At 38.2% G+C, this 17,559-nt stretch overlaps 1 pseudogene; it reads left to right on the top strand.

Moving 5' to 3' along the window:
• Positions 1-17,559, top strand: part of LOC139117858 (heat shock cognate 71 kDa protein-like) — a 46,789-nt pseudogene that overhangs the window by 14,082 nt on the left and 15,148 nt on the right.

Genomic DNA, 17,559 nt, shown 5'->3' with positions numbered 1-17,559 from the left:
AGGAATTAGTGCAGTAGTCAAAATCCATTCGAATGTCGCGTCGTTTACACACTCGACTTGAAACAATGCAGAGCCTCACAACAATGTGACCCGTGACCTTTACTATGTAAATTAGCAAGGACCATATTAGTTGGTGTACGATTCAGTGTCTCGCTTAATGAGAAAAATATCATTGACTACATCTCCAAATTGATCATGAAGACTGTAACATACAACCATAGTATTTTAAATGGTGGGAAAACTTTACAGCATTAAAGAGCAACATGTACCTTACCCGGGACCTTACACAATCGCACAATCCTAGATGCCCCTGTAGGTTAAAATGGAATGTGCCATCACGAACTGATTGTTTTCGAATAATTAATTGTTTACTGTTCAGACCAGCAACGCGTCGGCTAGTGACAGCATACTTCAACCAGCGAGTAAATTACCATTAATCGTCAAGGAATGCTCGTCTAAGTCAACTGAAGGTTCAGCCACTGCCCAGTTTATCACATTTATGCCGGGAAGAACATGCCTTGTAGATCTCGTCGCGTGATAAATATGCAAAGAGGTGTTTTGGAGCCGGCCGACCAGTCACACATACATGGGAGCGATGAGGACGCTGTGTTAAGCCATTACATAATCTTAACTTCGACCGTCATGAATATTGACGCTGTATGTGCAGGAAGTTGGACCAAATCTTTTCAGTGATTCGTCTGCCTGTCAGCTTTACCAAGTAATGCTTGTGAATGCACAAGCTGACGAGCGAAGGTCACATCAGGATAGTCCTTGAAAGGTTCAGGGTCTCATCTGGGTGGTCCCTGAAAGTTTCAAGGACTCATCTGGGTGGTCCCTGAAAGTTTCGAGGTCACACCAGGATAGTCCTTGAACGATTCAGGGTCACATCTGGGTGGTCCCTGAAAGTTTCAAGGACTCATCTGGGTGGTCCCTGAAAGTTTTAAGGACTCATCTGGGTGGTCCCTGAAAGTTTCAAGGTCACATCAGGATAGTCCTTGAAAGATTCAGGGTCACATCTGGGTGGTCCCTGAAAGTTTCAAGGACTCATCTGGGTGGTCCCTGAAAGTTTCAAGGACTCATCTGGGTGGTCCCTGAAAGTTTCAATGTCACATCAGGATAGTCCTTGAAAGATTCAGGGTCACATCTGGGTGGTCCCTAAAAGTTTCAAGGACTCATCTGGGTGGTCCCTGAAATTTTCAAGGTCATGTCAGTGTGGTCTCTAAAAGATTTAGGGTCTCCTCGGAGTGGTCCCTGAAAGCTGCAAAGACATCTCTGCACAGTCCCTAAAAATTCCAGACAAAAACTGTTGGTTTTTGCCGTTAACATTTTAAGGTTTCAACAGACAGATGATATTGATTACATTTCTTTGCATCTACCAAAAAGAGTTCATTTTTAATAGAAGGGCTGAAATAGTTCAGTGATTTTTTAAAATTTTCCAGCATTAATTAGCACACGCACAAGAAAAGGGTAGTTTTATCAAATTTACCAGGTCTCATTTCCTTGTATATGAAATAAATAAATGTACAAGTCATTTTCTTAACATCTACCAAATCATTTGAAAGAGAGATCACCAAAAAACATACACTACAGCAGAACTGATTTTGGTAGAGGAAGAAGTCCATTTAACCATCGAAAATTTAAAATTTTATCTTGCATCGTTCAGTGAGAAAAGCAAATGCCTACAAATCAACCTTGGAAAGGGAATTTGTATTTTCACTTAAACCTAAACAAAATTGACAAATCAGTTACATTTAATGGGTTCTCCTTTCCTGAGAGTGCAAAAAGCTAGACAAAAATGTAAAATTTGTTAGAGATGTATTTGATGATTGTGCAATTATCAATAATTTATAAAATTTGCCCTCGTCTTCACACAAAAACACTGTTAGATTCATGATTTTTAAATAGATTACAACAAAATGCTCAAGATCTTATAATCACAAAATAGTTCCAATTGTGTTAAAGGGAATTTAATTGAATTAAAACAAAATTAAGGATGCTATTTTGCTTTGTAATACCTCCCATTGTACAATACACCATGGTCGTAAAATTAATTTCCCGATTGAATTTCGTAACATTTCAAGTACATTTCTGAAGTAAACATCAACATCCATCATTCCACGAGTCATCATCGCTGGGTTTACTACTTGACTTTGGAGCCATATCAATGGGGAAAGTCAAAATGGATCAAAATATTGTCGTTTTTTCTTCAAAGGTTCATCACCTATATAAATCAAACATTTATTTGCGTAATTCAAGCAATTAAACCAGCGAATTTGCAAAGAAAAGCAAAAAAACAACAGGCAAAAAAATATAAAGCAATTCTAGAAAATCACCACAAAACAAGCAAAGTCGGCTTCTTGGATACAATCTCTCTCTCTCTCTCTCTCTCTCTCTCTCTCTCTCTCTCTCTCTCTCTCTCTCTCTCTCTTTTTCTCGTGATATATCACCTGTCTGACAAACTGTAAACTAGGAAATATTTTGAATGTGGTAACTATATTACTACAAAATTGTGATCATTCCGTTGCCACAAAGCACGCTGCCGATTATTTATTTCACGATGATGTCACAGCAAAATCTCAGACAAATCAATGTATTTTCACCAAAACATGTCTCGAGCTACAATAATTTTACTTTGGTCACATCAGACAGTTGATATTAGAAAGGTGGGGGCTTGCAAAGAGTCAAAAGAAAAAGTATTGTGTTTCATAACATCGACAACGAAAAGAAGTCTTGTCAGATCCGAGTTGCTTTCATTGACATGAGTTTTCCTAGTGATAGTATTGTTTTTATTCGTGTTCAGTCTCACACCCGATTTCTTTCCTTCACGATAAATCTCTGCAAAGCAATTTACTTGTGGCCAACTTGAGCCTGGTTCTAAAAAATTCAACGTGATCCTTTCTGTTTTGTGGACCAGACACGAGTAGGCATCACTGTCAAGCCATTTGCAGTGGAACTGGCTCGCGGGACCCTGTGTTATAAAATAGCTCTTGCTAAGTGTGGGGATTGAGCCGAGTGATTTCGGCTGTGATTTGTTCACTAGATGACAAGTTGTCGTACGTTGTTAATTTGAATACGATCGAAAAGTTACTGAAATTTTTTACTACGGCATAATAGCACTGCTGTGGGACAGGATTGTCCACGAAGCTGTCTTTCGGCCAGTTAGGGGATGTATTTAATGCTTTGATTACAGTCCAGGTAGAGGGACTGTACTTTGATAAAGTTTGTGTGCGATGAGTGATAGTGATGTGTTAACAGTCCCGAATATGTCTCAATAGAGCATAGTATGATTGACCAATCAGCGAACCTCAGTTACCCACGTCAGGAATGGAGTAACTAACCGTGTAACCCTAGGCTTATAGGTTGCAACGAGTTTGGAACTTTTCGGCTACATTTCACTCTTTATTTTCAGCACTCGGTAGCTTTTAGATGTACACGTTCCGTACATGGTTCAGTACGGTTGAGATTGCAACCAACACAAGTGGTTAGTACATCAAATATTTATCCATGAATGATTTCAACTGTTCGTGTTGGTCATCGGAGCATGATGGAGCACGGTGTTTTGATCATCATGCATTTCCTGGTACGATTGATCCATCTCATACTCTTAACTCAAAAAGCGCGCGCCAGATCAAATGGCCGAAAAAATTTATCAAAAGCACGGAAAGAAAATGAAAAACGTCGAATTACTCATTGTCGAACATGATCAAGGTGAAAGAAACGCAGGAAACTTTATCCTAACAATTTTTTACACGGAATAACGTCACAATTCGACTCGGGCTAAGATAGTTCCGGGTATAGCCAACAGTCGCACTCGATAGACTCATAGATCTGTCAGGATCTGTCTGGTATTCCTAAAGCATGCGTTGACACAAGGGACTGTTGTCTATTGCAGGACTTAGGTTGCTATTTGATATTAATGAGATATGACGTGGAGAACAGGGCGGAGGCAAAGGAAGAAATTTGCTGTCGTGATGTTAGGTTGGTACTGTTTCCAGCAGGCAATGCCGTGACTGGTCACCTGCGATCCACTTTCACCTGTCAAACCATTTCCTCTGCGTTAGGGTTTTTTCCTGTTGTTTTCGTTGAGGGTGCAGTGGAAGACACCAGTCCCTCGTGCCTTATGGCACTCGCGGCTCGCGCCTTCGGCACTTCCCTTGTGATTCCCCCAACATTGTATGTGCGAGAGACTACATCAATAAGAGACAGAAAAGGCTCAACGGTCTGTCGATAAAGTATTGGTGCAAGGGCTTCAAAATTTACTAAATTCACTGGTCATAGGAGATTCTACCTATGCCTTTCAAATATTGCGATAATATTCCACTAAAAACTCTATGTATTCTCAAAGAAACAAGACTAGCTATAATTGCGAGTCCAACATTAATTTAAAAAATAATTTTTTGAATTTTTGAATAAGCCACTCATAAGTAGAGTTTTATTTGTGGCATAATTTATGTTAATTTTCTTCCTACAGAAAGTCGATAAAGCTGTGGTAACTGTCCCAGCCTATTTCAATGATTCTCAACGTCAAGCCACTAAAGATGCTGGTACAATCGCTGGTTTGAATGTGCTCCGTGTTATCAATGAGCCCACAGCTGCAGCTATTACGTATAGTCTCGACAAAAAGGTAAGTTTTTTGCAAACATAAATTGATGACAACAAAGTTATAACAAAATAACGCAAAGTATGCACTAGGATATTGGAAATGTAAGCATGCCACTACTCCATGTGGGACGAGATGATTGCACCCTTGTGCAATTTTTTTTTGTATTTTCGTGTTAACATTATTTTTTATAACGGCGTTACAGAGGATTTCTGTAACGTTTACTGAACAGCATCCTCTAGGATCAAGCTCACAATTTTTTTTAGGATCAGTGATTAAATGTTTGCTTCTGGTTCTTCTTTTAATAAACTAAGGGTAACAAACGAATACAAGAGGCAGAAAATGCAGATGTAGGTTTTACTGGTGTTATATTAAGTTAAGCGGGCTTCATTCTACATCTATGCTATCTAATCATACTATATGAAGTAAGTGACTAATCTTGCACGTAAAGCCTTTTCCCAAGATACAAAGAAAAGCATTGCATTAGTACGACACACACTGAAAAGTATCGTGCATGATGATTCCTCCTATGTCAGGTAAAATCCGTGTATCTATACGAAAATCTTAATGTATTCGGTTTAATTTCTCTGTGCGAGTTCCATATGGAGAAGTAGAATTATGTAGGGACATTTTCTGAAAGAGTCGCGTCTGTATAGTGGTGAATCAGAAATTTTAGGTTCATTTTATTCAAACAACATGTATACTTGTTTTTTTTTATTTTACTAAAATACAGTATACCTTCTAAGCATCTATCGTTTATATATGTGCTTTTATTTCTTGTTTCACCGATTGGTGATTTTCATGTCGTATCCCACTGTTCATTTTCTTAATCTCTTGCATTTTGAAGTCTCAATGTTATTTTAATCTGTATTTTTGTTTGTTACTCTACTTCACTTTTTATAATTTTCATTCTATTTTAATGCAGATTGCAATAAAATGACAATGATAATAATAATAATAATAATAATAACAAGGCAGTATTGCTGAAGGCAATGAGAACTTGGGCCGTGATAGAGTAATTTGGAGGACAATAGATACTACTATTCAAATATGGTCTCGAATTTCCTCCTGTCAATTAGGCATTTGATTAACTGGTTATTAAACGAAGCAATGGCATGACAACGGCAAAATATGTCTAGCAACTTTAGTGGAGTTTGAGGCAGGGGTTCTTTATTTATAGTGGAAATTGCTTAAACTCCTTAAATATTCAAATTACAGCAAATTTCTTTGTTCTCGATGGTAGATGTCTAATATTTAGATGGGCATATTTAGATTTCTACCCTATAGTTATCCCTATATACCAAAAATCGGACATCCAGCTCTATTGGCTTGCTCAGAATTAGATATGCGCATAATTAATGCAGTACAATATGTGGTGTCATAAGGTGTCCCATCATACCAAATATGAAAGGTTTAGCACTTGTGGTTACTGAGTTATGGACAATAATGTATATTGAGGTCAAAGGTCACCAAGGTCACATGATATTTTGTCAAAATGTCTGAGATACCTGCGTGAACCGGGACTCACTGATGGACTCACGGACGGATATGACCCAATCTATAAGCCCCCTGGACTTTATCCGTGGGGACAAAAAACTGTGTCACTGCATCCTTTAGGCAATATGAATACGATGAGAAACTAAATTTTTATTTTTCTTGGCCTTATACATGGGAGTCTATGGAGAACTGCCTTATACATGGGAGTCTATGGAGGTGTAAACTAAAAAGTCCTCTAACACGGCCAAATTCGATCGCATTGTGAAACAAATCAACGTGCATCTGTATGGGGTTGGGTACTATTCTTGTGCAAAGTTTGAAAGAAATTGACCAGGGCATGTCTGAGATATCTGCGTGAACGGACGGACGGACAGACTGACATGACCAAACCTATAACTCCCCCAGGACTTCGTCCGTGGGCACTAAATAACGCAACAGTTATTACAGCTACACCGGCGGTAGGTTCATATCCAGAGCCCCGTACGGTCTGCCGCCGTCGCTTGAAAACAATCTCATAAACCTGGCCATATGGGCAACTGTGTATGGGCAGCTCGATGCTTGACTTCCCGGAGAAGGCGAGCTGTCACGTTCAAGCTCAGGATTATTTGTCGATCAATTATCAGTAAATTTACCTTACCTAGATGAAATTTTGTCTATAATAATAATTTCGCCGAAGTTTGACAAAATTACATCGATTTTTCAGGTTCATATCTGACATTTTGAGTTTTGAGTGCAGACAGAAATAAGTTTTGAGGCAACATGGCTGTGACCCCATGTTGACCCTAGTCCCGCGTACGATGCTATGTGCTTCAGCTAACCATGGAGGTAGTAGGAGCTAACACACAGCATCGTACGCAGGGCTAGCGAGAGAGTTGCCGACATCGACGGTTATTTACGAGAAGTGAATAAAAGACTGTCATTTTTGGAAGCGATCGAGTAGCTGAGGTAGGCTGGGATACGACTTGGGCCCAAGAACGCTGAATTTCGGCAGTAATTTGGCTTTTTACGTCAAGTCCCAAAATGGATTTGAAGTCACCGACCCTACGTACGGGTCTTTGCAGGGCTGTGGTGAGCGGGGCGATTAGCTGTAGCGGAACACACAGCATCGTACGCAGGGCTAGTTGACCCATAGTGAAAATGTGTTCGCGATCAAATCTTCCTATATTTTTTTTAGAATTTTCGACAAAATCGTTGCTCCTTAAATCTTTTGTAAAATATAAAATACTAAAATAAAATGCGATGTGCCATGTCTCCAGATTTCTAAAAATATCGTTCGTTGACCGTTCGACAGAATTCTCATTTCACAAACTTGTGACGCAGTTGAAATTCAATACTGACCGCCAAATAATCTTAATGAGATGAGATCATTCTAGACATCCTCCAAATTATCCAACCATTTGCGTTAGAGTTCAGCTCGCTTAGAGTATCATAACATTCTTCGGCCTTTGTTTAGATCGACCCTAATCTCTCCCATTTAGGAAATAAATACACAAGCTACCTTGACAAAACTTCGTGCACATCCAGGACCAAACGCACTACAAATCTGTCTTGACGTCATCATCTCCTTACATGGTAATCGGCATACCGTATTTTTTAGCAAAGGAGACACAGAATACGTCAGAGTATTCAGTTTCAAAACGTATTACATTGTGTGATGTTGTCAAAAAAGGTAATGTTACTGCAGTGGTATAAATTACAAAACACAAAAGTTCAAATCAGTTTATTTTGGACTGGCTTTACCCGACATTTCATATTGTTTCTTATGCCAGATTTGACCACGTGCTTACTGGCGACCCCTTTACATGCAAATTTTGTGTCAAATGGTGTGTTCTCCTGGAAAAACAAATGTACGATTTCTATATGAAGGAGGCGAAATTTGCCCTCAAAACTCGAAACCACCCCTTTATGGGGTGTACCTAGCTATTTTGAACGAGCTTCTCGAATCTGCAGCTCTATTTCGAAATGATGGTCTGGTTTTCTCAGCTCAAGGATAAGTGTTCTCCATCGCTGTGGGCATTACTATTCTCAAACTGGGGGTACAGTTTCCAGTCGTAATGTTTTTCATTGTGTCCGGGATATAAAACCTTTCCTTTTCACACTTTTACTTTGATTAACACTAGTCCACATCTTGTCAGCGATTAAACATGTTTCAAGTTTAAATGTTAAATTCTGGTCTCGAGCTCTCTTGTTCGACCAAACTGAAATTACCCCTCCCACTTGGCTCGTCCAGTGGGTGTAGCAAGGGTCGTGCCATCGCCTAGGAAACGGAGGGTGCATTAATTGTTGCATTTCGATGCACATTTTGATTATATTCAGAAGATTTTGTGGCAAAAACTCAGATAGAGAAGCATTAATATTCACATCTCACTTATTCAAGACTTCTGAGAGCAGCACTTCCATTCAGTTAACATCATTACGCCATTTATTATGCCAAGAAAGATGAAGCCAAGACATTTTGCCCTCCCTGGTCTCAGCCAGAAATGGTTATACCTTACAGAGTTTTTTCCCACGGAATGAAAACAAATGTACTTGGGCTGAGGCCAAGTACAATAAATATAAGTATTATATAGAAATGATATCGCTAATAATATTAGGTTAAATTTCAGTGACAAATTAACCTTAAGGGTATTTTGGGTCGAAAAGACCATATACGATATCGATTTCACTGCCCTATGTTTCCATAGTAACAATTTTAGGGTTGAAAATTTCAGTTTTTCCAGTATCCCATGAAAAGTTACTTTGAGTGATATGAAAATTATCTAGTGGGGGAGTTCGGGTCAGAGAACACAGAAACCAGACTTATTTTAATGTTTCAAGTTGCCATGATAACTATTTTGGGATTGAAAATGTTACTTTTTCCCTAATTCCTATCAAAGAACTATTGATTGATGTAGAAAATTGATCATAAGGTTTTTTCTGGTTAGCACACCATAAAAAATCACATTCATTTTAATGTGAGATGTTTCCATGGCAACCATTCAGGAGTAAAAATTACTAGTTTTTCAAAGATTCCACCTAATATCCAGTAATCAAGAGAAATATTATACCAAAGGGATATTTTGGCATAGACAGACAAAATATGATATCCATTTTTACTGCCCTTTATTTCCATAGTAACCTGTTTGTGTTTTAAAATATAATTTTTTTTCCAAAGTCCATTTAAAGTAATCCCAGTTACTATGCAAATGCTCTATTAAGTGTATTTATCGCAGCATGAACTCCATGTTCATTTTAGTTTTATGTTGCCACAGTAACCATTTTGGTAACCACAGTTTTTTTTATTTAAAACATAATCCACTGTTTTGTATTTATTTCATTGATTTCTAAGTAAGAACTTTTAACATTTGTTCTATAATAATAATTGTAATTTCTTTGCCTTCAAACTAGGAAGAATTATAAAGATAATGTATATTGGGCCATTCTGGTCAAAATGATGTTTTCCGTTAATTTTAGTGTGTTAGAATTAATTTTATATAGACCAGAAATAATTTTTCAAGCATCTTTAATTTTGTTTCATGCAGTCATCCCAAATAAGTGTTATATAGTATATTACTAACTTATTATGCATTCATTGAATTAAGTTTATGCCTTCAAATGAAATGTATGTGCTAAAATTAATTCTACTATTATCTCAAATTACTTTTACGAACCCAATTCCCTTAGCACCCAATGTACCATTACAACCATTTTCAGTAATAGAGCGCGAAGCCACTGCAGTGAACTGCAATAAAACTGCTGCACATTAATTAGTTTCAGCTGTAGCCGTGGCCACTTTGGTGTTCAACAAGGCTACTTGATACAGACAAAAAGTTTGCTTGTACAAAGGCAAAATTAGCTCTATCTGAGGCTCGTGTTGTAAATGAGAGTTTACGATTTGCACCCTGTGTTCAAGATTAAGATACAATGTAACATTACCATGCACTGGTCCATGTACAAATCTTTTTTTATTTCAACTTCCCCAGACAAACTGTCTGCATGGGACATACAATGTTGTCGACTTTGCCAGCTGGCTACAGCTGAAACTAATTAGTGTGAGCAGTTTTATTGCAGTTCACTGCAGTGGTTTCGCGCTCTATTACTGAAAATGGTTGTATTTATCACAAGTAGAAACAGTGGCAAAGTGTTTTTTATTAAAAAAATGATTCACTGGTACTTATTCATTTTATGGATTTATAATTAACGACGTATTAATATTCATTTTAAAATAATTTATTTTGACTTCTTTGCCGCTTTCCAGGAAGAATAATGAAGACAAATTATTTCTGATTGTTTAACTGAAGTAAAATTATGACCATGTAGTGGTGCACTATTTTTTGTGTGACCTGGCGTGACCCCATAAACTCTATGATTAGCTAGATCTCCCCTTTCCATGGTAGCAACGGCTAAATTTGAACATGGTGCCTGTATACCTTTAAACACTTTTTTTAAACCCAGCAGGCCAAGACAAGGGGGAAATATTACAAGTTAAATGTTTCGTGTTTAATACTGCCCTACTTGTAAATAAAATTAAACTAACACCGACTCTCAATGAATTTTGGCCTATTTCTCACTTGCGCGGTTTTTGCACGTATATGAATATTCATAAGGGAAGTGACGTCAAAAGAAACACCTATCTAACTGGGCGGAGAGAATATATACTAACTGGTAGACCTATAGTATACGCGGTATATTTTTATTTTTTATTTTTTATTTTATTTGGCTATGGTACTTGTCATTTATTTTTGATTAACGAATGTGTGGAGTTCTATAAAGTACCCGGATCAGGCTGAAATCCGACCTGTCGCTTGCAAGAACGTCGAGACCCTGGGTTTCGCGTCGCGAATCGCGTTGCGTCAATACCTGCTGGTATCGCTTAAACTGCTTAGTGTCACTTTTCCGACAAGCATTACCCCTTGGCTTAATGATATCCCCCCTCTCTCCGTACAGTATGATGCATAATTCGGCGCTGCACGTACGACAATTACAAGTCACCCCTATTGAAAAAATTAAAATAAACAACAACTATTTTTCAGAATTCCCAAAGCTTCAATGAACTGTTATTAGACTTCAGACTTATAGCCCCTAAACTTATAATAATAATAATATAATAATAATATAATAATAATAATAATATGACAGAACCCCATGGCCTTGGAGGGCACTCTGTGATGTTCCGAAGGTATTTCCCGAGGGATACGATGTATTCTGCCGCCAGTACTTTTCCGAGCGAAGCGAAGGGCTGTTATTATTACAGATGTTCCCCAATTTTGTCGATCGCCGTCGAAAAACAGGTAATCACGACACGGCCTGATTGCATATAGATGCTATATAGTGCGCATTAATATGATGTCAATGAACTTTTCATCAGCTGTGAGCTCACTGATTGGCTAAGGGAAACTTTCTACTATTCATATGCAAATATTTGATGCAGGGTACCGAGTTCACTATATCACTGTATTTGTATTACCATCTCGACTAAGACAACAAAAACATACGCAACAGTTTTCGGACAGAAATCTTAAATATCTTAAATACATGTGAAAAAAATTGGTATTTAGAGTAACAAGATCAATACTGAAACTTCAAAATAGTACGCGAAATTAGACTAATCAGAGTCCGAGTACGGCTGTCAGATCTACGGTGAATGAAACACGGTGGTGCACGGACATCTGGCGAAGAAAGACGCTGTTAAGAGTAGTTTTCTGAGGCCGCGATGTTGAATGTGAAGTTGGAGACTCCTCCGGTGATTTGATAATAGCACGGGTAACTGGTTTTGAACTTGCTGGCTACACCATTGCAAAGATTGCGAAGTACTGCCAGTCGCCGCGTTGTCGCAGGAGCCGATCTATCACATTTGTCTTTGCCTTGGCCGACACGGGTAGTGTCGATTTGCTCGATCACGGCACGGTCCTTATATCACGATCCCTCTCTCACGGACCGAGGTCACGGGTTGAATTTGTCATCAACCCCACTCAATATTACTCATTTGCCGTTGTTGATCTTCGTATGCGAGTGATTTATTGTAACTGGATACCGATCACGAATCTAGATCATATTCTTCGTCGCTGTTTCTGTACGCCAGCTGACGTAAACTGGCAAGCTTTACGTCACGGTCGTGGGTCAAGCTCGACTGGTTTGGAAACTCTCAAGTATACAAGTTTGCGCTGTTATTGTCCAAAGCCAGTCGTTGAAAACAGCAACTTCGGGACGCGTTTTCATAAGGGTGTTTCCGTTTATTTTTTGCAACCTGACGAGAGCTAGAGCTTTGACGTCTTCGGTCGAGACCGCAGCAAATCTTGCAGATGTCAACGGCTTCGCCAGTATACCGGTACACCGCTTCCATCGTGGTCACAGTATTTTGCTCCGTCCGTGCCGAGATATTAGTTTCACTTCGATAATAAAAATTCTGATTCCAAATGTTAGAAATACAAATACAGTTCTGCCAATCGTAATAATTATTTTCTTCCACAGATATACAATCCGCTTCAGTATTTATTGTTGTTCAGGAGCCGGCGACAATATTTACCAATAGAAAGTAGTACGGGATAATAGCTAATTTGCATAATTTAGCGTGAAATAATTTCTTAACCATGGTTTTCTATGTAAACATTATTTAATGGCACGTGACCTGTTTCTGAAATGCATTGAAGTTGATAAAACACGTGAAAAACTTTGCTGAAAGCAAGCAATTAGTAAAATATTTAAAAGCAGTGATAATTAGCTCAATCAAAAGCTAAAATACTTAGAAAAGTGTCACAGTTTTTTACAAAATGCAAAAAATATAGAGGGACTATATTATCTCTGTGTCTGAAAATACCAACTTTATTTCACTGCCAACAAATTGGTTATCTGTGGTACATATGTAATAATAATAATAATAATAATAATAATTATTATTATTATTATTATTATTATTATTAGGGTTATTACTGTTATTATTAAGGTCGTTTGGTCTTTGAAACTGAAAGACATAAACTTTTATTTTCAAATTTTGCACTACGAAACTTAAAACCATACTTTTACCAACAAGTTACAGTGCAAACTTTGGAACAAGTGATACAAATTACCTGACATTTACTGATGTCTTATTTCAACACCTGACATCACTTCTTGGTCTTCCAGCCAGAGGTCCATATATCTTGTTGTTGTGTCTACCGATAATTTACTGTCCGTTCTGTGCTGTTTTGTGTTATAACTATTGTATTAAGAATTTTGACTTGTGTTATCGGATTATGGATTGGTATGATTGCAATTATTTTCAAAATGGCGGCCATCCCTGTCTCATAGCCCCTGGGAAGATATTAACGTTCGATTTTCGTAAAACTAAGACTGTGAAAAAATTTCATAATCGAAGAGCTATAAAATTAGTCCACACAAGACGTAAATCAGAAAATTATTTAAGAGTCTAAATATTTGTCCATGAGGTGCACTTAGACCCCCTCACAACCCCTTATCAAATAAGCAGCTCCATCCTCAACCTAGAGTAGCGGAACTTAGACCTGTCGATTTTTTTTTTCGATTTTTCTGATTGGCTGCTTGTGAGAGCGTTTTTGGTCCAACGTATAGGGCTTTCTTTCCCGCCCTATCATGATTGACAGGCTGCACTATCTATCGAACGTAAGCATGATGCAGCTGCGAAGTTATTTAATTAAGAAGGAAAAACAAATCAGTCTCCTTATCTAAACAAAGGAGCTTTATACTTGCCAGTCTGTGTAATCACAGATGTACACAACTTCATAAAAGTTCAAAAGCATCATGCAATAGTTCATATCAAAATTCCTATTTCATGTGTTCACCGTTCAGAACTGTTAATATCGACAACTTTCTAGTCATTAGCAATCATTGTCTATTGATTACGAAATTTGTAATTTTGTAAAACGTAGAATGATAACACATATTCATGTGCATATAACCAGGCAGTCAGACTGAGTCATTCGGAGGTCAATAACAGGTCAACTTGATCTGTTCAGAAAATGCTGAAAATTTCCAAATGAATTTACTGAATTTACTGCCGTTGGCACATGATGACAGAGCCTCTAATTGCTTGTCTCGCAACTTTAATTTAATTTGATTACTATAGCACAACATCTAAATTTATTATTTATTATAACGGCAATTGCACAATACAAACCTAAGATACTTGAGAAGTGTACTATCAACACCGATATCCCTTGTTATCTAAAAGCAGACATGTCGTTCTCGAAAGCTGGTTCAATGGCAGACAAATTGGAAAAGTATCGGTGGAGTTTCAAAACCAATCAAAAATATTGACAAATAAAATCGAAAAAAAAACAAGTGTGAACAGCCCCTGCCGGCTTCACTCACTGAGCCGAGCTTTGAAGGGCTCAACTGCAGAGGACGGTATTATGGTCTGAGGCGTAGCCAGCTAGGGTCTGGGAGAGAGCCTAAGGCGCACTCTACCGTGACTAACCATAGACAAAATGGTGTTTTGTTTGATACATATTAAATATTAGAGGTCATTACACGAAGTTTTGGCGATATTGCGTTGTATTCGAGTGATTTGTCCGTATTTTGACAAGTTGCGCAGCAACGAGCACATGCATGCTTTGGTTATGACTGTTTTCCTACGGACGTTCCGAAATTAGCGTCGAAATCAACTGAAATCGACCTTGCTTGCTCCTCGCTGTACATATAAAAGTTGGTTGCTAAAAAGTGATGACAACCGTATCACTTCTTGATATTATTCCACTATTGGACCATTCCACTTCAAGGGAGGGTTATGGAACACTTTTAAAGCGAAATATTTAAATATCAAGATGTCGACAAAGGTTTCCACAATTTGAAGAAGATTTATTTTTAGTTTAAAATGACGGTGGACGTAAAACATAGGCTTGCGTGTGTAAAATGAGTGTGTTTTCGTGTTTTTATACGTAACCTCATCCCTGCGTGAAAGTAGTGAGGCAGCCGAAATCGGTTCGTAATACTCGCGCCACGTCAGCGTTCGATTTCAAACTCGATCGGGTATCAAGAGCTGAGAGCATAAATAGAGCAAGCAGCTCTGCGACATCTATGAATGCACAGTGGATATAATACTAGTGCCAGTCAGTTTATCTCTAAGAATGATACATGTTCCCAGACGTCAAATATGCCGAATTTATCTTCTTTGAAAGGAATTCATGAGCGGCTTAGGGAAACATGAAGTGAGTACACTGTAAGTCGTAACTCGTTCGTGATTTTGTTGCTGTACGAATAAAACATTTCAAAGGTATTTACGTCGTCTGCTCGTATATTTTCGTTCCTGGCTTGCCTAAATAGAACTAAACTTCCTTTAACAACCTAAACGAAAGTTTGACTTTCCCTAGATCTTACATTGTATCTGAAACCCGCACCGGTGCCACCGGACACGATCATGACCTGTGAATCTCACTGACAGGTACAAATCGGAAATATAATATGTGCACCTTGTCTGTCGCGAGTATTTTCAGTGCGGTTGGATTTTTGTGGCTCATTTATGGCTAATGTAATTCACCACCTAGATACTAATCAACAGGAAATCAACTAATCAACAGGAAACTTGTCGTAAAGCGGTTCTATCATGATGCACTGTCAACCGGTATCTTAATCTTCAGCAGCGTAGACGACATGAAAACACTGCACCGTATCATCGCGTATGGGACCGGCCGTGAACGATGACAGGTGTCGGCAAAAGATACAAATTTTCAATGCGTTCGTTTGTATGTTTTTGGTACAACTGTACTTGTACCTAAGTGCAATGCCCATGAACTGACTGCAAACAACAAAATTTTGACCATAATCATAATGACGTTTCGGATTGTCATTTGTCTTATTCGCTCAGCTGTTTTATATGTATATGAACATACCAACGAAGGTCATGCATACCAGTCTGAAGGTCGTCGTTCGCGTCGCTGTAATGAAGTAGTTCGGTAACAGTGAAAATATAATTCGTATTTAAACATGTTATAATACGGTTTCATATTAGTACCGTCTATATCATAGGAGAATGGCAATACAGGCATAGTATGTATGATAAACTGATGAAGTGCCGACTAATAGATATTTTCAGAGCTTTCTGAATTGAATTAGAGTATTCTTAAATGTAATCATCACAGGACACCCCTTTTTGTTTTGTTCAAGTAAAATCCTTGTCATTTACCCTAAATTGTGGATGTAAATTACTCAAATAGTAATGTAAACTCACAATCTTATGTGTTTTCAAGAAAAACTGACAAAGTAAATTCTCACTACTTTACCAAACAGGTTTCCGCTGAGCGTAACGTCCTAATCTTTGACCTTGGCGGTGGTACTTTTGACGTGTCCATCTTGACTATTAAGGGCAGCAACATAAAGGTCAAGTCCACAGCCGGGGACACTCATCTTGGAGGTGAAGACTTTGACAGTCGTATGGTCAACCACTTTGTGAATGAGTTCAAACGCAAACACAAGAAAGACATTACCGGAAGTGCGGCTGCACTTAGACGTCTTAGAACTGAATGTGAGCGAGCAAAGAGAACTCTTTCATTTTCAACACAAGCAATGTAAGTTGAATACAGCATGACATTAAACTGGTCCAATAATCATTTTCATTCAAGGTAATACATGACCAGGTCCATGGGACATTTGAGATTTACAAATTTAAGTAGGACCATCCTGAACAACTGATAGTTAGTGGTTGTACCAGGTGTACGGAATGGGTAAGCGTACCCTGCTAGCATGCTACACCCGTCAGGATTGAACAAAGTTGTTCGTTAACGTGTCTGTTAATAACATTTTGCATGTAATTAAATGACAAATTATATTTCTTTCGGTTCTTGTTTTCATCTTTCAGTGTTAACTTTCTGTTTTAACAGGTGCTGATAATTTATTAAGGAATGCCCCTCGCCGTCCATGTTCACTCTGCTGTCCCTTTTGTTTTAACATTGCACTAACTGGAATACTTCATGTATCAAACTTCTTTAAATTAACATTGTTGAAAACTGATGGACACTAATATGCTCTCAAATATGCTTCCTATATACTAGGTAATATTTGCCCGTAGCACATATGGTAATTTTAATGAGACTTCACTATGGAGAATAGTAATAGGTTTTGACCAGTGATCCTTGATTTTATATACAAGTGCTTGCTGTTGATAATTAACTTATTAATATGCAATTTTCTCTTGCCATCCAGCATCAAAATCGATTCGCTATTTGAAGGAATTGATTTCTGCACCTCAATCACCCGTGCCAGCTTTGAGGAACAAAACACAGACCTGTTCCATAGTATACTTCAACAAGTCGAGAAAGCTCTACGAGATTCGAAGCTAGACAAGTCAAACATCCATGATATTGTACTTGTGGGCGGCTCTACTCGTATTCCTAAAATTCAGAAGATCTTGAAAGATTTCTTCAGCGGCAAGAACTTCAATAAGAGTATCGACCCTGACGAGGCTGCGCGTATGGTGCAGGTATGTTAATTGTCATGAAAAAATACACACTGAAAAGAAGTTAACATTGTGATAT

The sequence above is a fragment of the Ptychodera flava genome, chromosome 18 (assembly GCF_041260155.1).
Source record: "Ptychodera flava strain L36383 chromosome 18, AS_Pfla_20210202, whole genome shotgun sequence".
NCBI lineage: Eukaryota > Metazoa > Hemichordata > Enteropneusta > Ptychoderidae > Ptychodera > Ptychodera flava.
This window is presented reverse-complemented; position numbering and strand designations above follow the sequence as displayed.